This window comes from Nothobranchius furzeri, chromosome 7 (genome assembly GCF_043380555.1).
Source record: "Nothobranchius furzeri strain GRZ-AD chromosome 7, NfurGRZ-RIMD1, whole genome shotgun sequence".
In the NCBI taxonomy this organism is placed as follows: Eukaryota; Metazoa; Chordata; class Actinopteri; order Cyprinodontiformes; family Nothobranchiidae; genus Nothobranchius; species Nothobranchius furzeri.
The window spans coordinates 39278722-39293080 of NC_091747.1; positions in this window are offsets into that span (position 1 = coordinate 39278722).

Below are 14359 nucleotides of genomic sequence, written 5' to 3' on the forward strand. Positions count from 1 at the left end.
ACTCTTAAAGGCGCTATACAAGTGTGGGTCATTTATCATGAAAAGTCAAGTAGGCTACTGTTCCATCTGTTGTTTGGTCCTGTCACACCTAAAAGAGCATACTGATTCATCAAATCGTCTGGAAAAAATGAAGAGTTGCTTTATTCAATCATGTGAAAAAACACAGTTCTTGTGCAAGGAGGTGGAATCTGAATTGTCCAGCTCCTTGGCTACAAGGCATCAGGTGGAGGAGATTCTCCCTGGGGTGGTGAAGAGTCTGGATGCTGTGAGGTCATCATTTTAACACCTCTTTGGTGTCACATAGAGGACTGGAACAATGACGGTGGAGTAGCAGAACAGATTGGTGACTGATTTTCAAAACCGAGAATTTGCAAAATGTCAGAGGATCACTCTTCTTAGCAAGGTTGACTTTAGTTAGTTGGAAAAAAGTTTGAAGCAATTGCTGAACCTTGGATTCAGGAGGAGTAAGGTGTTCATCTTGGTTGTGGTTCTGTGACCCTGGACTTTCTCAGCAAAGTAGCCAAGAGGATCATAGGGGTTCAGAATCAGAAGGTTTTATTGCCATGCAGAATCACAACATTAGGAGATTGCTGCGGTACTTGGTGCAAGAAAAATAAATGATGAGCAAAATTAGAGTTAAGAAATGAACACAATTAAATTATAATATTATAGAGAAGCAATAATTAGAGAAGCAGCTGCTATATACAATTCAGTGTAGGTACAGGTCAGAGCGGGTCAGTTCAGGTGCAAACACAACACAGGGTCATTTGACTGAAACAAAGCAGCTGGAATGGGCAGGACTACAATTGACATTCATGAGTCCGACAGCAGAGGTAAAGAAACTGTTCTTGTGGTGAGAGGTTCTGGTCCGAATGGATCGGAGTCTCCTGCCAGATGGGAGCGAGTCGAAGAGACTGTGTCCAGGGTGAGACGAGTCAGCTGTGATCTGACCTGCACGCCTAAATGTCCTGGCGGTGTGTGGGTTCTGTACGGAGGGGAGTTTGCAACCAAATGACCTTCTCAGCAGAGTGCACAACACTCTGCAGCTTCTTTTATGTCCCTGGTGCTGGCCCCAGCATACCACACGGTGATTTAAGAGGTGAGGATGGACTCGATGACTGCGGTGTACAACTGCCTCATCGACTGTACTGATAGGTTGATTTCTTCAGCTGCCTCAGGAAGTGCATCCTCTGCTGGGCCTTTTTTATGATGGAGGTGATGGTGGACTCCCACTTGAGGTCCTGGGTGATGGTGGTGCCCAGGAAGCGACATGAGTCCACCATTGTGATGGTGGTGTCAGACAGGTTTATGAGGGGGAAGTGGGGCCGTGTGCTTCCTAAAGTCCACAACAACCTCCACTGTCTTCTGGGAGTTAGCACCAGGTTGTTGTGGCTGCACCAGGACACCAGCCATTCGACCTCCATTCTGTAGACAGACTCAGCCCCATCAGAGATGGGTGTTGTCGTCTGCAAACTAGATAAGCTTGACAGACTCATGGTTGGAGGTGCAACTGTTGGGGTACAGGGAGAAGAGCAGAGGGGATAGAACACTGCCCTGAGGGCAACCGTTGCTGATGGTCTGCAAGGTTGTCTAGTCTCATATTTTTGTGGACTTGGAGAAGGTTTAAAACCATAACCTTCAAGAAATTCTGTTAAAGATGCTGACGTAAAAACTCCAATCACAATACGGCCTAGGGTAGAGCCGTGAGTTTATTCTTGTTTCTAAGTACAGCTCATTCCCAGTGTGGGTTGGATTCCAGCTGTACTACCCCATTTGGTACCCTGTTTCCTCTTTATGGTATCTCAAGATGTAATTATGGAAAGAAGGGTGTGTCTGGTTTGGGAACCTTAGGGACTCAGCTCTGCTTTTTTCAGATGATGCAGTAAGTGTCTTTAAGTCACGATCTTCAGCAAATCTGGGGTCATGGGTCAAGTGGAGGACTTAAAGTACGTTGTTATGTTTGTGAGTCGTGACAAAAATGGTAAATGGCCTGTACTTGATATAGCACCTTCTAAAGTCCTGGAACCTCCCAAGGCACTTTACAACACAATCAATCATTCACCCATTCACACACACATTCACACACTGGTGGGGATAGGGTTGTCACGGTATGAAAATGTAACCTCACGGTTATTGTGACCAAAATTATCACGGTTTTCGGTATTATCGCGGTATTTTTTAAACGGTGTTGCATGTGTTCAGAAAGCATTGATAGTCCTGTTCTACACAAACTGAAATAGTTTTGAAAAGGTTTAATATTGTTTATTAAACCTAAAATAACACAAAGCCTTAGCAAAAGTGCAACTTTTCACAAGTAAAGGAACAAATAGCTTATTTTTCTGGAACATGTTACAGTAGTCAGTGCAGGTTTAAATGATACAAATCCAAACATTCAAAACATAAACAATATGTAAACAAATCAAAGAAACACCACTTGTTTTCTCATATACTTGTTTTCTTCATTATCAAAATGAAAATCTAAAACTCCAGTCCACACTTGACTTGAGCACTGTACAAGTCAACCTTAAAAAATCTGTATTTAAAATAGATAGCCACTTTAAACAAATTACTAAAATAACTACTACACTATGTAATCAAATCCAAATGTTCAAGTATAAATGGCATTGAATAAGTAAACAAATCAATGACAAGGAACTAATTGTATATTTCTCTTCATCATCAATAAGATGCTTCATGCAGCAACAGGGTGTCCGTGACACGGTTTAAATGCTGGCAGAGGGCGCTGCGGCTGCAGTATATAGTGACTCGTTGCATTCTCCCTCAGCCAAAAGTCCTCACGTCATGCATTTAAGCTAAAATGCTAATGTTAACTTACCTTGCACTGGCTGTAGAGACGCGGGTGATGGTCACTCAGATGTGCCATTAGATTCGAAGTGTTGCTGCCTTTTGCAGACACTTGTTTCCTGCACGTTCTGCAAACGGGATAGCCGTCTTCTATTAACTGTCCCCTCAGCATTTTTCAGAAATCCAAAATATGCCCATACTTCCGATTTAGTCTTCTTTGAGGGCTGATGGATGTCCTGGGCGCTGCCGTCTCCTCCTTCGGCCATTATTTCAGCTTCAAAGTTTTGGTGCCGTTGCAAACTAAAAAGTGCGCGCCGCGGGAACTTCAGCTGAAGCGACGGTGGCTGGTAAGGGTCACCGTGCCGAAACCGCGGCCACGGTAAACCCACCGAGATAATTTAGTTTTTTTAAAAACTGGACGGTTATTTTTATTGTCAACTTTTTTACCGGGGTTTACCGCTATACCGGTTACCGTGACAACCCTAGGTGGGGATAAGCTACATTGGAGCTACAGCTGTCCTGGGGCGCACTGACAGAGGCGAGGATGCCGAGCACTGGCGCCACCGCTCCCTCTGGCCACCACCAGCAGGCAATGTGGGTTAAGTGTCTTGCCCAAGGGCACAAAGACAGTGACAAACTGAGCGGTGCTCGCACCTGCAACCTTCTGATCACATTGCAAGCTCTTAACTCTTGTGCCACAGTCACCCATGACAGGGTAGAGCAAGATATGGACTGATGGATCGGGGCTTCCTCAGCCATATAAAGGACCTTATTGCAATCTGTTATTAAAAATTTGAGCTGATCCATCCCTGATCCAGGACCACAAAATCAGCACCAAAGGAGCAAGTTCCCAGTCGCAAACTTTTGAAATAGACTTCCTGACCAAGCTCAGCATCGGAAATATTGATAGGAGCCCCGTTGTCAGGCAGGAGCTTGGAGCAGAGCTGCTGCTTCTCCTCATCAAAAGGGGTCAGCTGAGGCAGATTAAAGTTCCTCTAGACCCAGATGGTTTCCAAGGCACCTAGAGTAGGACTGGACCACTCTTTAACCCAAACCTGGGTACGTGAAACATGGATGAATGGATGCACTGTAAATCCAGAATCATTGATCAGATTTATTCTAAAATTTTAATGTTTCCTCTAAAAACTGACTAATGATACAAGAGTTTTGTTTATTTATGACAACAACGAACTTCTGCGACTTAAAAGATATGATGCTGTCACTAAAGTGAATTCCCTGTAATCTCATGCTGACACAGCAAGCTGTGCTGTCTGACCTCAGCGTTGTTTCTAATCTGCTAAAATTATTCCAAACTCACATAATTTGGTATCTTAACTCCCAAGTAAGAAATGTAACCAAGTATTTCCTCTAAAATTTGCAAGCAGGACAAAATAAACTGTTGTTTCATGTGTTTATATGTTGTATGTGTTTGTTTTGATTGGTTATGAGGGACATATCGATCAGCTGACTGAGAAGGTACAAAAATGCGTGTAATTTTAAGATACAGGAACTGAAATAAACTTAAGAAGTTTTCTCTGCTTGCTTGATGCATATAAAGTGCGTAAACAGGATATTACATCTTGTAGGCCAGGCACCATACCTTCATTTCACTGCAGTGCTAATTTCATCTGTGGTGGAAGAGCCTGGAGACACGTGCACAAGTGATGATTAGAAATAACAAATTTTTCATTGGATTCTATCAGTTCCACGTTGTAATGTAACATTTACTGTGTTCCATTGGCGGTAAATTGAAATCAGGAATAAAATTGGTGTGAAACACACTACGGTCTCTTTGATCCAGAAGAATGTTACTTTTTATGATCAATTTTTTCATTTATAATTTTTTCTCCACTGCTGGGAATAGTCTCCGAGTTCTTGATCTTAAAGTCTTCGACAATGATTGGATTTTAACGAGAGAACGGCAGTTCAAGAAAACATAACAATAACTGTTGTCACCGATTTTAGCAGAATCCATATCAAAGAAGTCTAGAGTTGGAAGAGTGAACACAGTTCACCAAAGGAGGATGAGGAACTCATTATTCTGTGACTAACACAGACAGAGGGGTAGAAGCTGAGAGCAGGAGAGAGACAGAAAGGAGAGGGCACATGGAAAACAAGTCTGAAGAAAGTTTTTTTATTATTTTAATGATCAAAATTCCAGTCACAAAACATTAGGGCTTCTGCTGGGTCTTTCACTTGGAGCAGACAAGGCTCTGCAACTCCGCCAGCTGCCAAGCATGTTGCATCATGCAAACACACTATAGCCTCAGTGGGAAGTGTCAATCAGCAGGGGGGATCTGAGTGGCATCAAACCATCATCCCTGCTGTTCCTTACACTGTGCTCGCTGAAATTTTTTGTATAATAAACTGCACAGAGTACATATGTTGAACTGCCGCTTTGTCTCAAAGCACCTGCAAATTAAAGCGCTGTACAGGTGATCATGAATGATAATTTTGCAGACGGACACATAAATTAGCTGCTACTGCAAACCTCGTGTGCATCAGTGTGCACAACTCTGCTCGGCATAGGAATGCAAATGGCATTTTCTGCATTAATCCGAGACACGGTGATTGAATTGCAAATGCTCTAAAGTAACTGTTTTTAAATTCAGTTAAAGGCTTTGAATAGTAATCATTCTCCCTCCTCCTTCACTGCACTGGTTAACAAAAAGGAAGAGAAAAAATGTTGCTTTAAAATTCTTTCTGTGCATAAAACCACTGACCAAGGCTGCCATCTTAAATAAAAGAGGACATTTCAGATGCAAGAGGCAACACTTTTACCACGCCGCTTCTGTTCCAAATCCAACTACACTCAGCAAATTTGTACAGTTCATCTGAGTGAAATTCATGTATTTACTGGTTGTAATTAAGTTACTTTATTCATGTCTTTAATAGGAATATAACAACATACTTATTTACCCATGGAAGGAGCTGACTTTTAAGGTGGTAGACATTTAAACATGGATTTCATGTATGAGATTTGTTAATCAGATGGAATTATTCAGAAGGAAAGTCAACAAGGATGTGCGTGATTACTGTGGAGTAGTAAAATACATCTTTGGTGAAACATTTTCAAAATGAACAAAATCTCAATTGTTCCAAAGTTCCAGAGCAAAAAGTCCAGCAGCACCAGAATCATCCTCTAAAGGTGATAAAGTTGTGTAATTGGTGCTCCACCAGAGCAGAGCTTAATCAGGAAAATGAGCAGGAGGTGTGAGTTCATCAAGACTTAGAAGATGTCCTAGTGCAATAAGGGTAGCAAAGAAGCCATAGCTGTCCAACGAAACCATCAGAGACAGATCTGCTAGAGGAACAGGGACTGAGCTAATTAACACCAAGAGAAAGTCATTTTCTTCTTTCCAATTGTTTGGGTCATCTAGGAAATTGATTGTCCAAAGAAGAAAAGATGGGCACTCCCATCACTCCTAGGATCCTGAGACACTTCATGTGTATGGGAGGGATACTTCTAATCCAAGGGAGTGGACTCGTTCACACTGTAACCCCAGAACAGCCATAAATACAGGATGGTACCTAAACATCCTCCCAGAGGAACTCCTGTTACCATCCAAGATCCATTTGGCGATGAACAAAACTAGAAGGATCAGGAGCAGGTACAGGGTTAGGGGGTGACTCATTGGGCTCAAGCACTGAATGTTTTCCACAAAGATCTGAATTTTCCTTTTCAAGAGAAAGGAAATGATTTTCAGTGACATGCAGCACCAAAGTCCACCAAAGAAGGCAGCATCTGTTTAAACTAGCTTGCATACAATCTGCCGGTTCTTTAGTCTTGAAATAAAACATCACTTTTGTGTTGTGGTTGAAAAGAATCATGTAGAAAACAAAATAAAATAAAATTCCAGAAAAATAATGTACTAAAGTCTGATTTACAGCCACAGAAATCACTTGAATGCTACATTCACTTGGTGTATGGGACCCATCATGCTTGATTTTTATATTTCTATTGAAACACAATTCAAAAGCAATGGCACGGCTTTCATATTAAAACCAGCACCTTTGCAAATGTGTTTGTTGTTATGCAATAGCTAAAGCTTTCTAATTCTAATTAATTATAGAGATCATAATTTAGGACAGTTTTATTTGTTAAGGCTTGTGTTCATAGTTACTTCTGTGTTTATTGTGAATTTCCCTTTTCTTTAATGGAAGGGTATGAATAATCTTGAGGATTACTGTATAAACATGAGTTAGGTTCATCCCAATCTAATGTTCCAGAGAGGATTTGTTTTCACTGTCCTGTAGAAGCTAATGCGTATTATATCGTACACATGTATATGTGTAACCCAGAGCTTTTTGTCTTAAGGTGATCAGCGTTTGAAAGTTGACCTTCATTTGACTGTTTTACTATATTTATTTACTTTAGTTTCTTGTGATGAAGTTAGGTGATCCTACATGTTTTAGTGTGTCTGTCTATTTGCTGGCGGTCTCGTTATGGGCACACAAGTCAGCTTCTTACACAGAGCAGCTTAAAGCTAACCTGTGTCTCTGTCTGACATAACAGTCATGAAGGGTCTTAGTTCTCCTGTAGCAAAAAAAAAAACATATTAATTATAACCATTAAGATGTGATGATTCCATATAAAAATGAAATATCAATCTAATTGATCTTTGAATGTTTAATCAGAAGATTCTAGGGTTCTTTACTTCTTTCGGGACCATAAACACACTTCGTATTAATTCAGACAGAGTTGAGTATATAGTTTATAAAATGAATTTAATAATTTTTCCTAAACTAATAATTTACACATGACAAGATATGAATAATCAGATGTGGTTGGTGGATGTGAAGTGTTGTGATGGAAGCAAGATGTTGTAGAAGCCGTTCTTCGTATCTGAGAGAGATTGTGAAATCTGGGTGTAAAACAATTTGTTGTTTGTTATACAGGCCCTTCTCAAAAAATTTGCATTTTGTGATAAGTTAATTGTTGTCTGTAATGTACTGATAAACATTAGACTTTCATATATATTAGATTACACACAACTGAAGTAGTTCAAGCCTTTCATTGTTTCTAATATTGATGATTTTGGCATACAGCTCATGAAAACCCAAAATTCCTATCTCAAAAAAATTGCATATCATGAAAAGGTTCTCTAAACATGCTATTAACCTAATCATCTGAATCAACTAATTCACTCTAAACACCTGCAAATGGCATGGTTTGGTGTTATGGGTTACTCCTCCTGATTGTTGTAATGCGTGTTTTTCTTTCTCTGTGTAGGTTGGCTGTGGCTCTTCCTGCTGTTCCTGCCCCTCTTTGGAGCATTGGGGAATGCCGCAGCTGACTGCAATTTCCTGATTGCCACACCATGTATTTAAGCAGCTGCTTCCTGTGCATGGTGTGGCGTTGTTGTGAAGAGTTTCTGGTGTCTAGAGCATAGCTTTGTTTCGAGTCTGTGGTAGTTTTGTTTTGTATTACCCGTGAAGTCCTTTTCCCACGTATGTGGTGACTTTTTGTTATTAAAAGTAATCAGTATCGGATCTGGTCATCCTTCGTCTTCGTCTTCTTCATCTTCCTCCGCTTATCCGGGTCCGGGTCGCGGGGGCAGCATCCCAATTAGGGAGCTCCAGGCCGTCCTCTCCCCGGCCTTGTCCACCAGCTCCTCCGGCAGGACCCCAAGGCGTTCCCGGACCAGATTGGAGATGTAACCTCTCCAACGTGTCCTGGGTCGACCCGGGGGCCTTCTGCCGGCAGGACATGCCCGAAACACCTCCCCGGGGAGGCGTCCAGGAGGCATCCTGACCAGATGCCCAAACCACCTCAACTGGCTCCTTTCGATCCGGAGGAGCAGCGGTTCTACTCCGAGTCCCTCCCGAATGTCCGAGCTCCTCACCCTATCTCTAAGGCTGAGCCCGGCCACCCTACGGAGGAAACTCATTTCGGCCGCTTGTATCCGCGATCTCGTTCTTTCGGTCATTACCCAAAGCTCATGACCATAGGTGAGGATTGGGACGTAGATCGACCGGTTCATCGAGAGCCTGGCTTTCTGGCTCAGCTCCCTCTTCCCCACGACAGATCGGCTCAGCGTCCGCATCACTGCAGATGCCGAACCAATCCGCCTGTCGATCTCCCGATCCCTCCTACCCTCACTCGTGAACAAGACCCCGAGATACTTAAACTCCTCCACTTGAGGTAGGACCTCTCCCCCGACCCGGAGGTGGCAAGCCACCCTTTTCCGGTCGAGAACCATGGTCTCAGATTTGGAGGTGCTGATCCTCATCCCAGCCGCTTCACATTCGGCCGCGAACCTACCCAGCAAGAGCTGAAGGTCAGAGCTGGATGAAGCTAGGAGGACCACATCATCCGCAAAAAGCAGAGACGAGATTCTCCTGCCACCAAACTCGACACACTCCACACCACGGCTGCGTCTAGAAATTCTGTCCATAAAAGTGATGAACAGAACCGGTGACAAAGGGCAGCCCTGGCGGAGTCCAACCCTCACTGGGAACAGGTCCGACTTACTACCGGCTATGCGGACCAAACTCACGCTCCTCTGGTAAAGGGACTGAATGGCCCTTAACAGAAAGCCACCCACCCCATACTCCTGGAGCGTCCCCCACAGGGTGCCCCTGGGGACACGGTCATAAGCCTTCTCCAAATCCACAAAGCACATGTGGATTGGTTGGGCAAACTCCCATGCCCCCTCCATCACCTTTGCAAGGGTATAGAGCTGGTCCAGTTCCACGGCCAGGACGAAAACCACATTGCTCCTCCTCTATCTGAGATTCAACTATCGATCGGACCCTCCTCTCCAGTACCTTGGCGTAGACCTTTCCAGGGAGGCTGAGGAGTGTGATCCCCCTATAGTTGGAACACACCCTCAGGTCACCCTTCTTAAAGATGGGGACCACCACCCCGGTCTGCCACTCCCTAGGAACTGCCCCCGATGACCACGCAATGTTGTAGAGACGTGTCAACCATGACAGCCCTACAACATCCATAGCCTTGAGATACCCAGGACGAACCTCATCCGCCCCCGGGGCTCCGCCGCTGTGTAGTTGTTTGACTACCTCAGCAACTTCTGCCCCCGAGATCGGACAGTCCATCCCCAGGCCTCCCAGCTCTGGTTCCTCCTCGGAATGCGCATTGGTGGGATTGAGGAGCTCCTCAAAGTATTCCTTCCACCGTCCGACTATAGCCTCAGTTGACGTCAGCAGCTCCCCATCCCCACTGTAAACAGTGTGAGCAAGTTGCTGCCTTCCTCTCCTGAGGCGCCGGACAGTTTGCCAGAACCTCTTTGGAGCCGATCGATAGTCTTTCTCCATGGCCTCACCAAACTCCTCCCACGCCCGAGATTTTGCCTCGGCAACTGCCACTGCTGCACCCCGCTTGGCTATCCGGTACCTGTCTGCTGCCTCCGGAGACCCACAGACCAGCCACGCCCTGTAGGCCTCCTTCTTCAGCCTGACGGCTCCCCGAACCTCTGGTGTCCACCAGCGGGTACGGGGGTTGCCACCACGACTGGCACCGGCCACCTTACGACCACAGCTAGCAACAGCCGCCTCAACAATCGCAGAGTGGAACAAGGCCCACTCGGACTCAATGTCCCCCACTGCTCTCGGGACGTGGTCAAAGCTCTGCCGGAGGTGGGAGTTGAAGACCGTCTTGACAGGTTCTTCTGCCAGGCGTTCCCAGCAGACCCTCACTATGCGTTTGGGTCTGCCAGGTCTACGCGGCATGTTCCCTTGCCATCTGATCCAACTCACCACCAGGTGGTGATCAGTTGACAGCTCCGCCCCTCTCTTCACTCGGGTGTCCAAAACATACGGCCGCAGGTCAGATGATACGACTACAAAATCTATCATCGACCTTTGACCTAGGCTGCCCTGGTACCAAGTGTACCGGTGGGCATCCTTATGTTCGAACATGGTGTTCGTTATGGCCAAACTGCGGCTTGCACAGAAGTCCAATAACAAAACACCGCTCGAGTTCAGATTAGGTGGGCCATTCCTCCCAATCACACCCCTCCAGGTCAAGCTGTCATTGCCCACGTGAGCATTGAAGTCCCCCAGCAGGACAATGGAGTCCCCTGATGGAGCACTATCTAGCACTCGTCCCAGGGACTCCAAAAAGGGTGGGTACTCTGAACTGATATTTGGCCCATAAGCACAAACAACAGTCAGGACCCGTTCCCCGACCCGAAGGCGCAAGGAAGCTACCCTCTTGTCCCCCGGGGTAAACCCCAACACACAGGCAGAGAGTCTCGGGGCTAACAAAAAGCCAACCCCAGCCCTCCGCCTCTCACCCGGAGCAACTCCAGCAAAGTAGAGTGTCCAACCCCTCTCCAGGTCTCGGGTTCCAGAGCCAATGCAATGTGTCGAGGTGAGTCCGACTATATCTAGCTGGTACCGCTCAACCTCTGCCACAAGCTCCGGCTCCTTCCCCGCCAGCGAGGTGACGTTCCATGTCCCAAAAACTAGTTTTCTTGTCCGGGGATTGGACCGCCAAGGCTCCCGCCTTGGTCTGCCACCAGATTCGCATTGCACCGGACCCTTCATGTTCCTCCTGCGGGTGGTGGGTCCACAGATGGACGAGCCCATGTATCCGGTTCGGGCTGGGCCCGGCCGGGCCCCATGGGCGAAAGCCCGGCCACCAGGCGCTCGCTCACGGGCCCCAACCCCAGGCCTGGCTCCAGGGTGGGACCCCGGTAACCCTCCGGGCCGGGTACTCCGACTCTTCGTTTTAACCGCCATGAAAGATCCTTCGAACCGTTCTTTGTCTCACCCTTCACCTAAGACCAATTTGTCATGGGAGACCCTACCAGGGGCACTAAGTGCCCCAGACAACATAGCTCCTAGGATCATTAGGGCACTCAAAGTCCTCCACCACGATAAGGTGATGGTTCAAGGAGGAGCTCTGGTCATCCTGTCTCCTGCATTTGGGTTTATTCCTGTGTACCCTCGCGTGACATTACAACGCCACCATGACCAACCCAGCAGGAGGAATACCAGCTGCCAACGTTACCTTACCTGGGTCAGATGAGGACGCGGCAAGTGGAGGTGAACTTGCTGTATTGGCTCGGGAGTTACGCGGCTGCCTGTCCGGAATGCAACAACTCCATGGACGCCTCTCTAGGCTGGAGCAGGCTCCCACTCCGCAGGCTCCGACTCCGCCTCGTCAGGTCCGCCTGGGTTCCCCCGAGCTCTTCAATGGCACGGCTGTGGACTGCCGGCCGTTCCTTGCCTCCTGCAGGCTGCATTTTGACTTTAACCCCGGTGAGTTCCCCTCTGAAGAAAGCAAAGTAGCCTTCGCCATGAGCTTTTTAACTGGACAAGCTAAGAGGTGGGGCCTGGCGGAATGGGACAGAGGCTCGGACCTCCGCCGCTCTTTTCGGGAATTCTCTCGCCAGCTGCTCATGGTGTTCGATCCATCCACTCCTCACCGAACTGCTGCTGCTGACTTACTCTGCCTTAGGCAGGGCGGACGTAGCGTTTCTGCCTATGCAGTGGAGTTCCGTACCTTGGCAGCTAACACTCGCTGGCCGGAAGAGGCGCAGATCGACGTCTTCCTTCGAGGTCTCTCCAGCACTCTGAAGGACGAGCTGGCTGCACGGGAGGTTCCGGAGGATCTGGAGGAGCTAATCGAGCTGGCTACCCGCATCGATCGTCGGAGGATGGAGCGAAGCAGAGAGGAACGCCGTCTACCGGATTTTAACCACGCACCCCTCAGGGCCTTGTCACAGCCTCCCGTCTCTCGTGAGGCTCCGTCTCCTGTGGAACCCATGCAGCTGGGAGTGGGACGGCTCCCCGCGTCTGAACGACGGAGACGGATGAGGGAGGGGCTGTGTCTGTACTGTGCTCGTCCCGGTCACCAGGTGCGTCACTGTCCGGGAAACGGGGGGGCTCACTAGCGGGGGGGCACCTAGTGAGTCGGTTTTCATCTTCCTCCCCATCCTCTCGACCCCCCGTCAGTGTGCTGGTGACCTATGGCCAGATGCAGAATGCTTATGAGACTTTGATTGACTCTGGTTCAGATGGTGATCTGATATCCCAGGAGGTGGCAAGCGCGCTTTTTATTCCAGTAATACCCTTATCCCCTGCCTTGCTCATCCGTGCCATAAACGGTTCCATCATCCACAGAGTAACAGCACGCACGGTTCCTATTAAGTTAACTGTTTCTGGAAATCATTCTGAACTTATGGATTTTTATGTGGTGGAATCCCTGAGGCCTCCGGTTATTTTAGGTTTTCCTTGGTTCTGTAAACATTCTCCTCACATTGACTGGTGTTCAGGCCGTGTGCTCTCCTGGAGCTCTTTCTGTTTGCTGAACTGTTTAACGGCTGCTGCTACACGCTCCTCTGTCTCTAACCCTCCTGTTGAACCTCCAGACTTAAGTTCGGTGCCCCCCGAGTATGCAGACTTGGCCGCTGTGTTTTGCAAGGTGCGAGGCAAGGCCCTGCCCCCTCATCGTCCTTATGACTGCGCCATTGACCTCCTGCCTGGAACGCAGCCTCCTAAGGGCCACATCTACCCTCTCGCCATCCCTGAGCGTGCGGCCATAGAGGAGTACCTACAGGAGAGCCTGCAGGCTGGGATCATTCGCCCTTCCTCATCGCCAGCTGGGGCGGGATTCTTCTTTGTGGGCAAGCGGGATGGGGGCTTACGGCCCTGCATTGACTACAGAGGGCTGAATGGTATTACAGTCCGGAACACTTACCCTTTGCCTCTGTTACAGTCTGCTTTTGATCTTCTCAGGGGGGCTCAGATCTTCACAAAGCTGGACCTGCGGAGCGCTTACCATTTGGTTCGTATCCATGAGGGAGATGAGTGGAAGACTGCTTTCAATACTCCCAATGGCCATTTTGAGTATTTGGTCATGCCGTTTGGTCTCACCAATGCGCCCGCAGTTTTCCAATGCCTCATAAATGACGTTCTCAAGGACATGATCAACAAATGTGTGTTTGTTTATTTGGATGATATCTTGATATTTTCCCCAGACCGAGACACTCATGTGCAGCACGTCAGAGCCGTATTGCAGCGTCTTCTCGAGAACCAGCTGTTCTGCAAGGCGGAGAAATGTGAGTTCCACACAACACAAACCAAGTTCCTTGGGCATGTGGTTTCTCCTGGTTCAGTGCAGATGAACGAGGCTAAGGTACAAGCTGTTCTCGATTGGCCTGTCCCCGCGGATCGTAAGCAACTCCAGCGCTTCTTGGGGTTTGCTAACTTCTACAGACGTTTCATCAAAGGGTTCAGTGGCGTGGCTGCACCTCTCCATAAACTCACCTCAGCTCAGGTACGTTTTGTCTGGGACGTTGGAGCCAATAGGGCTTTTACTGAGCTTAAAAGACGTTTCTCTACGGCTCCTATCCTGACACAGCCTGACCCCTCCAAACAGTTTATTGTGGAGGTCGATGCATCTGAGTCTGGGGTGGGGGCCGTGTTGTCACAGAGAGCGTCTGATAACAAAGTTCATCCCTGCGCATATTTCTCCTGCAAGCTCAATCCTGCAGAGAGAAACTACGAAATAGGGAACAGAGAATTGCTAGCTGTTAAGCTAGCCCTTGATGAATGGCGCCACTGGCTGGAGTGTGCAAGACAG